At 42.9% G+C, this 12,648-nt stretch overlaps 1 pseudogene; it reads right to left on the bottom strand.

Moving 5' to 3' along the window:
• Positions 1 to 7,766: 7,766 nt before the first annotated feature.
• Positions 7,767 to 12,648, bottom strand: part of LOC105487373 (transcription factor BTF3 pseudogene) — a 34,134-nt pseudogene continuing 29,252 nt past the window's right edge.

The following is a 12,648-nucleotide window of genomic DNA, read 5'->3' as shown; positions in this document are numbered from 1 at the left end:
CAAAAAAAAGCAGGGTTTGCAATACTAGTCTCTGATAAAACAGACTTTAAACCATCAAAGATCAAAAGAGACAAAGAAGGCCATTACATAATGGTAAAGGAATCAATTCAACAGGAAGAGCTAACTATCCTAAATATATATGCACCCAATACAGGAGCACCCAGATTCATAAAGCAAGTCCTTAGAGACTTACAAAGAGACTTAGACTCCCATACAATAATAATGGGAGACTTCAACACTCCACTGTCAACATTAGACAGATCAACGAGACAGAAAGTTAACAAGGATATCCAGGAATTGAACTCATCTCTGCAGCAAGCAGACCTAATAGACATCTATAGAACTCTCCACCCCAAATCAACAGAATATACATTCTTCTCAGCACCACATCATACTTACTCCAAAATTGACCACGTAATTGGAAGTAAAGCACTCCTCAGCAAATGTACAAGAACAGAAATTATAACAAACTGTCTCTCAGACTACAGTGCAATCAAACTAGAACTCAGGACTAAGAAACTCAATCAAAACCGCTCAACTACATGGAAACTGAACAACCTGCTCCTGAATGACTACTGGGTACATAACGAAATGAAGGCAGAAATAAAGATGTTCTTTGAAACCAATGAGAACAAAGATACAACATACCAGAATCTCTGGGACACATTTAAAGCAGTGTGTAGAGGGAAATTTATAGCACTAAATGCCCACAAGAGAAAGCAGGAAAGATCTAAAATTGACACTCTAACATCGCAATTAAAAGAACTAGAGAAGCAAGAGCAAACACATTCAAAAGCTAGCAGAAGGCAAGAAATAACTAAGATCAGAGCAGAACTGAAGGAGATAGAGACACAAAAAACCCTCCAAAAAATCAATGAATCCAGGAGTTGGTTTTTTGAAAAGATCAACAAAATTGACAGACCACTAGCCAGACTAATAAAGAAGAAAAGAGAGAAGAATCAAATCGATGCAATTAAAAATGATAAAGGGGATATCACCACCGACCCCACAGAAATACAAACTACCCTCAGAGAATACTATAAACACCTCTACGCAAATAAACTGGAAAATCTAGAAGAAATGGATAATTTCCAGGACACTTACACTCTTCCAAGACTAAACCAGGAAGAAGTTGAATCCCTGAATAGACCAATAGCAGGCTCTGAAATTGAGGCAACAATTAATAGCCTACCAACCAAAAAAAGTCCAGGACCAGATGGATTCACAGCTGAATTCTACCAGAGGTACAAGGAGGAGTTGGTACCATTCCTTCTGAAACTATTCCAATCAATAGAAAAAGAGGGAATCCTCCCTAACTCATTTTATGAGGCCAACATCATCCTGATACCAAAGCCTGGCAGAGACACAACAAAAAAAGAATTTTAGACCAATATCCCTGATGAACATCGATGCAAAAATCCTCAATAAAATACTGGCAAACCGGATTCAGCAACACATCAAAAAGCTTATCCACCATGATCAAGTGGGCTTCATCCCTGGGATGCAAGGCTGGTTCAACATTCGCAAATCAATAAACATAATCCAGCATATAAACAGAACCAAAGACAAGAACCACATGATTATCTCAATTGATGCAGAAAAGGCTTTTGACAAAATTCAACAGCCCTTCATGCTAAAAACGCTCAATAAATTCGGTATTGATGGAACGTACCTCAAAATAATAAGAGCTATTTATGACAAACCCACAGCCAATATCATACTGAATGGGTAAAAACTGGAAAAATTCCCTTTGAAAACTGGCACAAGACAGGGATGCCCTCTCTCACCACTCCTATTCAACATAGTGTTGGAAGTTCTGGCTAGGGCAATCAGGCAAGAGAAAGAAATCAAGGGTATTCAGTTAGGAAAAGAAGAAGTCAAATTTTCCCTGTTTGCAGATGACAGGATTGTATATTTAGAAAACCCCATTGTCTCAGCCCAAAATCTCCTTAAGCTGAGAAGCAACTTCAGCAAAGTCTCAGGATACAAAATTAATGTGCAAAAATCACAAGCATTCTTATACACCAGTAACAGACAAACAGAGAGCCAAATCAGGAATGAACTTCCATTCACAATTGCTTCAAAGAGAATAAAATACCTAGGAATCCAACTTACAAGGGATGTAAAGGACCTCTTCAAGGAGAACTACAAACCACTGCTCAGTGAAATAAAAGAGGACACAAACAAATGGAAGAACATACCATGCTCATGGATAGGAAGAATCAATATCGTGAAAATGGCCATACTGCCCAAGGTAATTTATAGATTCAATGCCATCCCCATCAAGCTACCAATGACTTTCTTCACAGAATTGGAAAAAACTGCTTTAAAGTTCATATGGAACCAAAAAAGAGCCCGCATCTCCAAGACAATCCTAAGTCAAAAGAACAAAGCTGGAGGCATCACGCTACCTGACTTCAAACTATACTACAAGGCTACAGTAACCAAAACAGCATGGTACTGGTACCAAAACAGAGATATAGACCAACGGAACAGAACAGAGTCCTCAGAAATAATACCACACATCTACAGCCATTTGATCTTTGACAAATCTGAGAGAAACAAGAAATGGGGAAAGGATTCCCTATTTAATAAATGGTGCTGGGAAAATTGGCTAGCCATAAGTAGAAAGCTGAAACTGGATCCTTTCCTTACTCCTTATACGAAAATTAATTCAAGATGGATTAGAGACTTAAATGTTAGACCTAATACCATAAAAATCCTAGAGGAAAACCTAGGTAGTACCATTCAGGACATAGGCATGGGCAAAGACTTCATGTCTAAAACACCAAAAGCAACGGCAGCAAAAGCCAAAATTGACAAATGGGATCTCATTAAACTAAAGAGCTTCTGCACAGCAAAAGAAACTACCATCAGAGTGAACAGGCAACCTACAGAACGGGAGAAAATTTTTGCAATCTACTCATCTGACCAAGGGCTAATATCCAGAACCTACAAAGAACTCAAACAAATTTACAAGAAAAAAACAAACAACCCCATCAAAAAGTGGGCAAAGGATATGAACAGACATTTCTCAAAAGAAGACATTCATACAGCCAACAGACACATGAAAAAATGCTCATCATCACTGGCCATCAGAGAAATGCAAATCAAAACCACAATGAGATACCATCTCACACCAGTTAGAATGGCAATCATTAAAAAGTCAGGAAACAGCAGGTGCTGGAGAGGATGTGGAGAAATAGGAACACTTTTACACTGTTGGTGGGATTGTAAACTAGTTCAACCATTATGGAAAACAGTATGGCGATTCCTCAAGGATCTAGAACTAGATGTACCATATGACCCAGCCATCCCATTACTGGGTATATACCCAAAGGATTATAAATTATGCTGCTATAAAGACACATGCACACGTATGTTTATTGCAGCACTATTCACAATAGCAAAGACTTGGAATCAACCCAAATGTCCATCAGTGACAGATTGGATTAAGAAAATGTGGCACATATACACCATGGAATACTATGCAGCCATAAAAAAGGATGAGTTTGAGTCCTTTGTAGGGACTTGGATGCAGCTGGAATCCATCATTCTTAGCAAACTATCACAAGAACAGAAAACCAAACACCGCATGTTCTCACTCATAGGTGGGAACTGAACAATGAGATCACTCGGACTCAGGAAGGGGAACATCACACACCGGGGCCTATCATGGGGAGGGGGGAGGGGGGAGGGATTGCACTGGGAGTTATACCTGATGTAAATGACGAGTTGATGGGTGCAGCACAGCAACATGGCACAAGTATACGTATGTAACAAACCTGCACGTTATGCACATGTACCCTACAACTTAAAGTATAATAATAATAAATAAATTTAAAAAAAAATAAAAAAATAAAAGGGGAATGATGATACACTTTGAAAGAGGTCATAGTATTTGTCTAGTAGAGTAAGTAGCATCTACAAAATGGTCACAATATTTGCCAAAGGGAGTAAAACCTTTAAGACCAATAAAGAATCTTTGAGAGCTAAACTTCCTGTTTTCATCACTTTGCTAATTTGTTAAGATTTTAATTTCAGAATCCATAACATTGAGTTCTATTTATTCTGGAGGCTGGTTTACTTCACACTTGCCCCCCACCCAAAGAAAAAGATACAGAGAATTTACAACGTTTGAAACAGGAAAACAACATGTAAATGCATTTAACATATCTGATGGTGTGTATGGAAAGAATTAAAGACCAATATATTGAAAACTAAGTCATTTTCTAAAGTAGGCAGTTAAATGCAGGAAAAACAAAAATTAGTTTAGAAAAGGAAATGTAATCACGACTGATAACTCTCTACTTGGCTATGTAGTAAGCAATATTTATATAGTTTAATAATGTAAATACAGTCCAACTAATGATGTCAGCAAATGTGATATAATTATATTGAGAGGATACTGGAAGGGGAGCGTATGGTGTATGGGGATGGTGTAAGCGTAAGTGGTATCGAATTGCAATGAATGGACTATTCTTAAAAGTGTGAAAAGGGTTTAGGAAAGCAAAGAGTGCAGTACCTAGCACTGACAGTAGCAGGCAGGCAGTGCCACCTCTAGGCATGAGAGCTCAAGGGCAAGGGGGAGCAATTTCTAGAACCTAAGGGAGCAGCTATATGGAGAGTACTGCCTGCCAGAAGAGGAGGAAGGGGCTTATCTAGGAGAGTAAACACTCTGGCCCCTGCATCCCCCTCCAATCCAGTCTCCTGCCAATGCCTCTCAAGAACCACACCCCACCCCGAAGCCAGTGATCAGACAGCCTGTCCACTGCGTTCATACAGGTCAGCCTCTTGGTGGAATGCCCAGGATGAGAAGAATACATCTGGAAGAGGCAGATGGTGTCCCGTAGAGAGAGACAAAACTTCATCACTGGAAGATGCCAAATATCTCAAATCAACACATCAATAAAAATTGCCATTCTCCTATTACATGTAGAATTGAACCGGCTAACATTTGCAAGTGGTTGCCTCTGGGGAGCAGGAAGAATCGGGAGAAGGTGGGCAAGAAAGTGCTGTTTTTCATAAATCTTAAACTAGTTGATTGTTAAAATATTTCTGCATATTGCCTGATTAGGAAAAAATAGCAAAATATTGTAAAATGTTAAAAACCAAAAAAAAAGGAAACAAAACAAAACAAAAAACCTCAGCAGGCACAAGGAGGGGAAGAAATGTGCCGGCTTTGTCACTAAGCTAGACCCTGTGGATTTGAATCTCGCTAGCTGTGGGGCCCTGGGTCACTCACTTTCCCTCTCTAGCCTTAGTTTTTACAGCTGTAAAACAAAAATAGCATTTGCAACCTCAGAGAGATTTGAATGAGATGATGTATAAAAGCATTTGGCACAAAAGGAGCCTTAGATAATGACAAAGGGATGCACAGAATGAAAAAGAAAGGGAGAGAGTATGAGAGCCACTAAAAGACAATGGATATCTTTATCATTGGTTTGCTTTTGTCTTTTCTACCTTCCCTTGAAACCTTGACAGCTAACAGAGTCTCTGGTTCATGGCAAATGCTCAGTGAAAATCTGTTGGAGGAGAGAGTAGAAGGCAGCCCTAGGGGACTTTTCTGCCTCACTCCTCCATTTGCTGTAACAGGCAAGAATCCAAGGACCTTGGAATCTGCCTCTCAAGGTTTCACCTTGAGTCTGCCGTCGCAGTCAGTCACTCCCTTGATGGCCCCAGCCCACCTCCTGGCTGCCTACCTCCCTGCAGCTGGGTTTCTAGACTATCATAACCCTGTTTTGCATGTGGAGCTTCTCAGGGCCACGCCCCATCCCTGAAACCTCTCCTGGCTTGTATACCTGTTCCCTCCAGTCATCACTCTGGAGCTTTTTGTGTGATGATGAACCAAGGAGCCAGGGCTGGTCCCTGTGGGACTGGTACATTGGAAAGACTGTGATACTCTGCCAATGGCTTTACCACAAAGGCCCAGGGAGGCTTTTTCAACACAGCGATGGCAAGATTGAAGAAGCACAGCGACTCATAGAAGAGACCCCTGTGGCTCAGTCACAGGGTCAGAGAATCAGGCCGTTCTGACTGCACCCCTGCTCGTACTTCCAGGAGCGCTCCAAGGACAGATTCTGATTTCACCTTCGTGCTGCTCCCTGGCCACACGTGCTTCTCCTCTGGGTGCAATGCTCTGGTGGGAGGAAATGAAGTCCTTTGAATTCCTTATTCATTAATACCTATTCCCCATGTGGGATGCATTTTTATGGCCTACCAGTGGCCAGTCCCCTTTCATTAATAACAGAACCCTGGTGTATGGCAGTGACTGCCCTTTTGCAGTCATAGGCCCTGGAATCACCATGTGATCAGGGCCTGCCTCTAGGGAAGGTCCCTCTCCCTGATGAGAGAGGTTCAGCGGGAGGAAGCCCTTTATCAAGACTCCCTCATCTACTACTTGGGTTGCCATGGTGCGAAAGGAAGCACAGTGGCCATCTTTGACTAGAAAGCAGGATTTTGCTCACACACCAAACATGGTAGAGTAGCAAGAAAGAAAGAGCCCCGGCCCTTGGGGTTATCACAGAGCCACAGAACCCATCCTGGGCCCTTCCTAGTGCTCTAAGTCAAGGGTCATGGGATCTTCAGCTGGTTGCAGCCCAAACAATCTTTAATGATGCAATGTGTACACCATCAAGAGAGACAACAAAGTCAGTTTCATTGCTCTTGTATTGCCTGAGAGATGTGGATGCCTTTTTGTCAAAACTCAACCCTAAACTGAGGGCATTCTTATTTTTTGTTTATGTATTTATTATTATTATTTTTAGAGATGAGGTCTTGCTATGTTACCCAGGCTGGACTTGAATTCCTGGGCTCAAGCAATCCTCCTGCCTCAGCCCCCTGAGTAGCTGGGACTATAGGCATGCACCTCCATGCCTAGCTCAGGACATTCTTGCAAGGGCAACTAGGATGTCTGTGGGTGGAACCAGATGACTTTGATCCCAAGAAAGGGCTCAGGCAGTCAGGCATGCACATTTGCAGCCTGAAGGCCATACACCGTGATAGGAGGAAATGGAGCTTACCTTCCTTCCCTGCCCTCAAACCTGATGTCACACTGTGAGTCCTACGAATGGGAGTCACTTTGCTCTTATGATTCTGAAAGAAGGTTTGTGGAGAGGCTTCCTTGGGAGGCTGGAAAGAGAGGGGCAGGTCTCTTCCCTGCCATGATACCAGCAAGCACTGCAGAAGTGAGATCCAGCGGTGAGTCTTCCTGGGCGGGAGCAAAAACCTTCCTAGTTGCTATCTTTGGCCTAGTTATAAGGAGAGGAGATACCACCTGGATTCTATCCCTTATCTCACCAGTGGTGCCTGGAAGGCTTCAGATTTGCAGCATGCTTTGAAATGGCTGATTTTCTTCCTAACAGATGGGCACAAGATCCCCTCTTCAGTGCTTCCAGAGGAAATTACGTGAAATTACAGAAAGAATATCCCTCTCAGGATAATGGAGACAAGTTCCCACATATTGGTGGGCACACGCATGATGTAGGGAGCTTGTTTAATAGGCGAGTTCTGGGCCTCAGCACTAGTACTTTAATTCATGAAATCGAGCCAAGGGCCCAGGAATCTCCTTTTGAAATAAACCGTGCATGTCCTTCAACACAAGGTCATCAGACCATTGAAAAATAGATAGAAATGATTGAAATCCATCAATTATTCAGGAAGTTTCATTTTGGATTTTGGGCAATGATCTTTTCTCCTTTTTTTTTTTTTTTTTGAGACAGGGTCTCACCCTGTTGCCCAGGCTGGAGTGAGGTGGTGTGATCACCACTCACCGAAGCTTCACCTTCCCATGCTCAAGCAATCCTCCTGCTTCAGCTTCCTGAGTAGCTGGGACTACAGGTGCACACCACCACACCCCATTAATTTGTTTTCAATTTTCTGTAGAGACAGGGTCTCACTATGTTGCCCAGGCTAATCTTGAACTCCTGGGCTCAAGTTATCCTCCCATCTCGGGCTCCTAAAGTGCCGGGATTATAGGCCTGTACTTGGATGTTATCCATTAACTCTCTCTTCCCAGCTCCTCCTTCCTCAAACCCTATACCTCATCCATTTCTAATTTTCATACCAGAATTACAAAAATGTAGTGGCGTGACCCTAGGTAAGAGAATTGTTCTAGCATCCCACAATTTATGCCATCTGAACTCTTTATCAAGTATATGCTTTCTCCCTCAGATACATTCCACAGGCATCTGCTGAGCACGTGCTGGGGGCTCAGAAACCAGTAGGGCCTCAGTCTTTCATCTTCTCCGGGCTCCTTTTTCTGGTTTCTCTTGCCTCTGTTCACCTTTACCATCTCAACACCACTCCTTGGGAGCATCCAAATCCCTCCCCTCCCAGATGATGACCCAAGTCCCTGTGCCGGTCTTAGTCCACTTGCTCTCCCTTCTCATCTCACGCTCTCCCTTCTCGTCTCTCACTCTCCCGCTATAGTCACTCTCGCCTGAGATCTGGATAACTCCTCTGCACCAACCATCTGCCTGCCCCTGGCACCTCAAACTCAACAATTCCCTCCCTCCCCAGCAACTCCTCCTGGGTTTCCTGTTTTCTGTTTCTGACACACCTACTTTCCCTGGGTCAAGACCTTGGAGTCACATTTGATGCTTTTTTTTACCCTATTTAATCTCTTACCAAATTTTACTCACTTATTTTCTGTTTCTCTCCCCTCTGTCCCTTTCATTTGCATCATGATCTTTGTGCTTGTCTTAAATTCAATTCTAGTCAAGCCTCTGGTTGCAAGAAAGAAATAACCAATCAACGGCTAAGGGGGTTATGAAAGACAGAGGCACATCTCACTGACACACAATGGAAAAACAAGGGGCCTCATAGGAAACGAGATTAGACCTGGGATTGAGGCAGCTATGCTTCCAGTTTTTTTGTCTTTTGTTTTTTTGTTTTTTTGTTTTTTGCCTCCTCTGGGGCCATGTGGTTTCTTACCTGGACTTCTGTCTGCAGATTTGGCCTGTTCCCCTGCTTTTCTAGCTTGTTTATCTTCCCAAGAGATTATCCCAACCCCTCATGACCTTCCAGTGCAACTGTTCTCCAGTCTAAATACAGCCTTGGTCACTTGCTCAGATTCAGAAAGGAGAGGTTCATTGGACACTGGCCAGCCAATGGATTGCACTGGCCTCACCAGGAGCCCAGCTTTAATGTTTTAATACCAGGCAGAATCATGGTATTAACATCGATTCCTGGGTGTGGCCCTTCAGCAGCAGCTACTGGGAAGGTGCATTCCAGATGGGTTGTTCAGGGGTACCCCTTTATAGTCTACTGCAGTGCTTCCTAGAAGCTGATTGAAGGACCAGTGGCATGTCCAGAACCAAGTTCTTGCCTTTTTGTTACGAAATGAGAAAAACAAGCATGTATGTATGCAAGTGTGTGCATGTGTGTGTTGGGAGGAGAAATGATATGTTGATATAAAGTCCCAGATGTCCTTTTTGGGAAATACTGTCTACACAGCAACAACATCCTTCCTGCTTAGGGAAACTAGCAGTTCCTTTTATTTACAAAGCGAGAGTGGGACTAGGTGGTTGTTTTTATTGTTGTTGTTGTCTATGCCCTTATTTGGCAAAATAGAATATTGGGACATCTAGGTCAATCTCTTTAAGTTTTGGGGGAAACTTGGCTTGTCCATGAAATCCAAATGTCTTAGAAACACTAGGCTACGTCCTGGCTCTTTTCATAGCTTCCTAAAATGGTCTCTTGACCTTCAAGATCTCTTTTCCATCACACCACTGTCACATTAATCCCTCTAAAATGTTGTTGAGTAAAGTATTTCCTTGTTTAAGTCTGCAAGGGCTTTGCAATGATTGTGAAATCAAGTAGAAAGTCCTCAGCCTGCACAAACTAGCTCCAACCTAAGGTCCCAGCCCTCTCCCACACCTCTCCCCACGCACACCATGTGCTTCAGACAAGCTCCTCCTTGCCCTTCTGACCCTTCCCCCCCAACTGCTGGGCCCCCTTTCCAGCCTATGCAGGTCCAATGATAATCCCTCCATGAAGTTCTCCAACACTCAGCTAAAGTGAATCTTCCCTAACTCTAAAGTCCTTTTACTAAAACATGCATACATTCTTAGACACACACTGCGTTCTGTGTCATTTGTGGTATTTTATGCCATTTCCTACCTACCCCACTCATCAGAAACCCTTGAGCTGCTACGTGCGTGGAGGAAGCGTGGTGAAGAGGAAGTCACAGAACATGGGATCCAAAGCATGACTCTGTTCTGGTGTGACACTAGGAATGTCACTTGACTGGGATGGTCCTCCATTTGTTCATCTTCTCACTGGACTCACTGGAATGTATATTCCATGAAGACAGGGATTTATTTTATTTTATTTTATTTTATTTTTGAGGCAGAGTTTTGCTCTTATTGCCCAGGATGGTGTGCAGTGGCACAATCTCGGCTCACCACAACCTCCACCTCCCAGGTTCAAGCATTTCTCCTATCTCAGCCTCCCAAGTAGCTGAGACTACAGGAGTCTGCCACCACGCCCGGCTAATTTTTGTATTTTTAGTAGAGACAGGGTTTCACTATGTTGATCAGGCTGGTCTTGAACTCCTGACCTCAAGTGATCCACCCATCTTGGCCTCCCAAAGTCCTGAGATTACAGGCATGAGCTACTGCACCTGGTTTTTTTGTTTTTTGTTTTTTTTCTTTTTTTCCTAGGCAAAGAACTTTATTAACCTTTGTTTCAAACTTTACTCCCAGGCTTTTTCCAGCTTAATTAGCTGCAAAGAATGAAATAGTGTATAAGCAAAAGATGAAAGCTGCAGTGTCCAAAGGACTTGGGCTTACAAATTATTAGAGATCTAGATTTTATCAGCTCCATAAACAAAAATTTCTTCAAATGCATTCATAATATAAGATAGCAGCTCCCAGCAACTTCTTCAAGGTTTATCTTCTTCAGAAGTTGGCTCAATTCAGTTTGTCTCATTCTTGGAAGCCTCATCAAAATTCTCCACAAGATCTGGAACTTCATTATATCATCCTCTCCAGTAGCAAGTGGTGCTTTTCCGCCCACAGGTTATTTGTGCAGAGCTTCAGCCAGTCTGCTTAAGCTGGTGAGACTGTCTGCACCAAGCTGGTTTAAGATGCCAGGTGGCATTTCTATCAGCTGCTCTGTCTCAGCAGGGCCTGTAATGTTGAAGGTGTTTGCTGCCAGAGATGCCGGAACTTTTGGTTTGTGAAAGTGGATCACTGTTCCTTGGTTTGTACACACATTCACCTCTTCAATACTAGAGGTATTGACCCTAACTTCTTTAAGGAGAACTGAAGATTTTATCATCTGCTGTGGCTGTCCCATGAACCACTTTCTTCTTTTTGCCGGCAGTTCCTTTCCCACCAATGCGCACTTGTACCTGTAATTTGTGGAGTTTTCCCTGGTTCATGATTATTTCTTTCATCTTGTCGGAGGAGATAAGGGGCAGTGCGGGAGTCTAGGGTGGGTGTTCAGGGGGTCTCAGGTGGACCAGCTGAGATTAGGCGTACACACGTGGGATGCCCATTTGTTCATCTTTAAACTGGAGATGGTGATGCCAGCCCCTCAAAGTCATTGCGAGGTGACTCAGATAAGCCACGCAAAGTTCCTGGAAAGCAGTCACTGATGAATAAATGGTGTTTCCTCCCTTGCTTGCCTACAATGAAGACTTGTAAAATATTTGTCCAACCAAGAACATCTTGAATAAGTTAAAGGAGGGGAAAAAAATCATATTCAGATGTGAAAGTGATTTATAATTTACCTCCAGGGAAGATCCCAGAAGAGTTCAAAATCACCTGAGTGACACATCGCATTGGAAAAAGTGCCCTGCTTCCCAGGTGACCTCAAAGGACAATACTCATTTGGAAACATGAACTCAGGCATGTTCTGCTTTTATTTTCAAAAAATGTCATTTCTCTCCACGGTGGCTGCACCTCATAAATGGGGCAGTTTGGCTTTTAGCATCTCTCCATTCTCTGCTCAACCTTGGTAGACTGGCTTGACGATCACCTAAATGGGTCAAAATCAGGCAAAAAGATTAGGAGACATAGAAACGTCTGCAGAGACCATCTACCTCTGAATTTCCCGCTAAGTAAGCATGAACATCCGTATTGAAGAAGCCACTTTGTATTACTTGCTGCTAAAAATGCCGTAACTGGGCACGGTGGCTCACGTCTGTAATCCCAGCACTTTGGGAGGCCGAGGCAGGAAGATCACGAGGTCAGGAGATCGAGACCATCCTGACTAACACGGTGAAACCCCGTCTCTACTAAAAAAATAAAAAATAAATAAAAAATAAAAATTAACTGGGTGTGGTGGCGGGCACATGTAGTCCCAGCTACTCGGGAGTGGGGCCTGGTGGGAAGTATTTGGATCATGAGGGTGGATCCTTCACGAGTGGCTTCATGCCATCCCCTTGGTGATGAGTGAGTTCTTTCAAGAGCTGGTTGTTTAAAAGTGTGTGGCAGGAGAATGGTGTGAACCTGGGGGCCAGCGCTTGCAATGAGCCAAGATTGTGCCACTGCATTCTAGTCTGGGCGACAGAGTGAGACTCCTTCTCAAAAAAAAAAAAAAAAAAAAAAAAAAAAAGCACCATAACTGATTTAAACAAAAGAAGGAATTATGCCAGGTTCTCTTGTAGTCAGAAATCAGTTTGAGACCACAAAATGTGTT

The sequence above is a fragment of the Macaca nemestrina genome, chromosome 5 (genome assembly GCF_043159975.1).
Source record: "Macaca nemestrina isolate mMacNem1 chromosome 5, mMacNem.hap1, whole genome shotgun sequence".
In the NCBI taxonomy this organism is placed as follows: Eukaryota; Metazoa; Chordata; class Mammalia; order Primates; family Cercopithecidae; genus Macaca; species Macaca nemestrina.
This window is presented reverse-complemented; position numbering and strand designations above follow the sequence as displayed.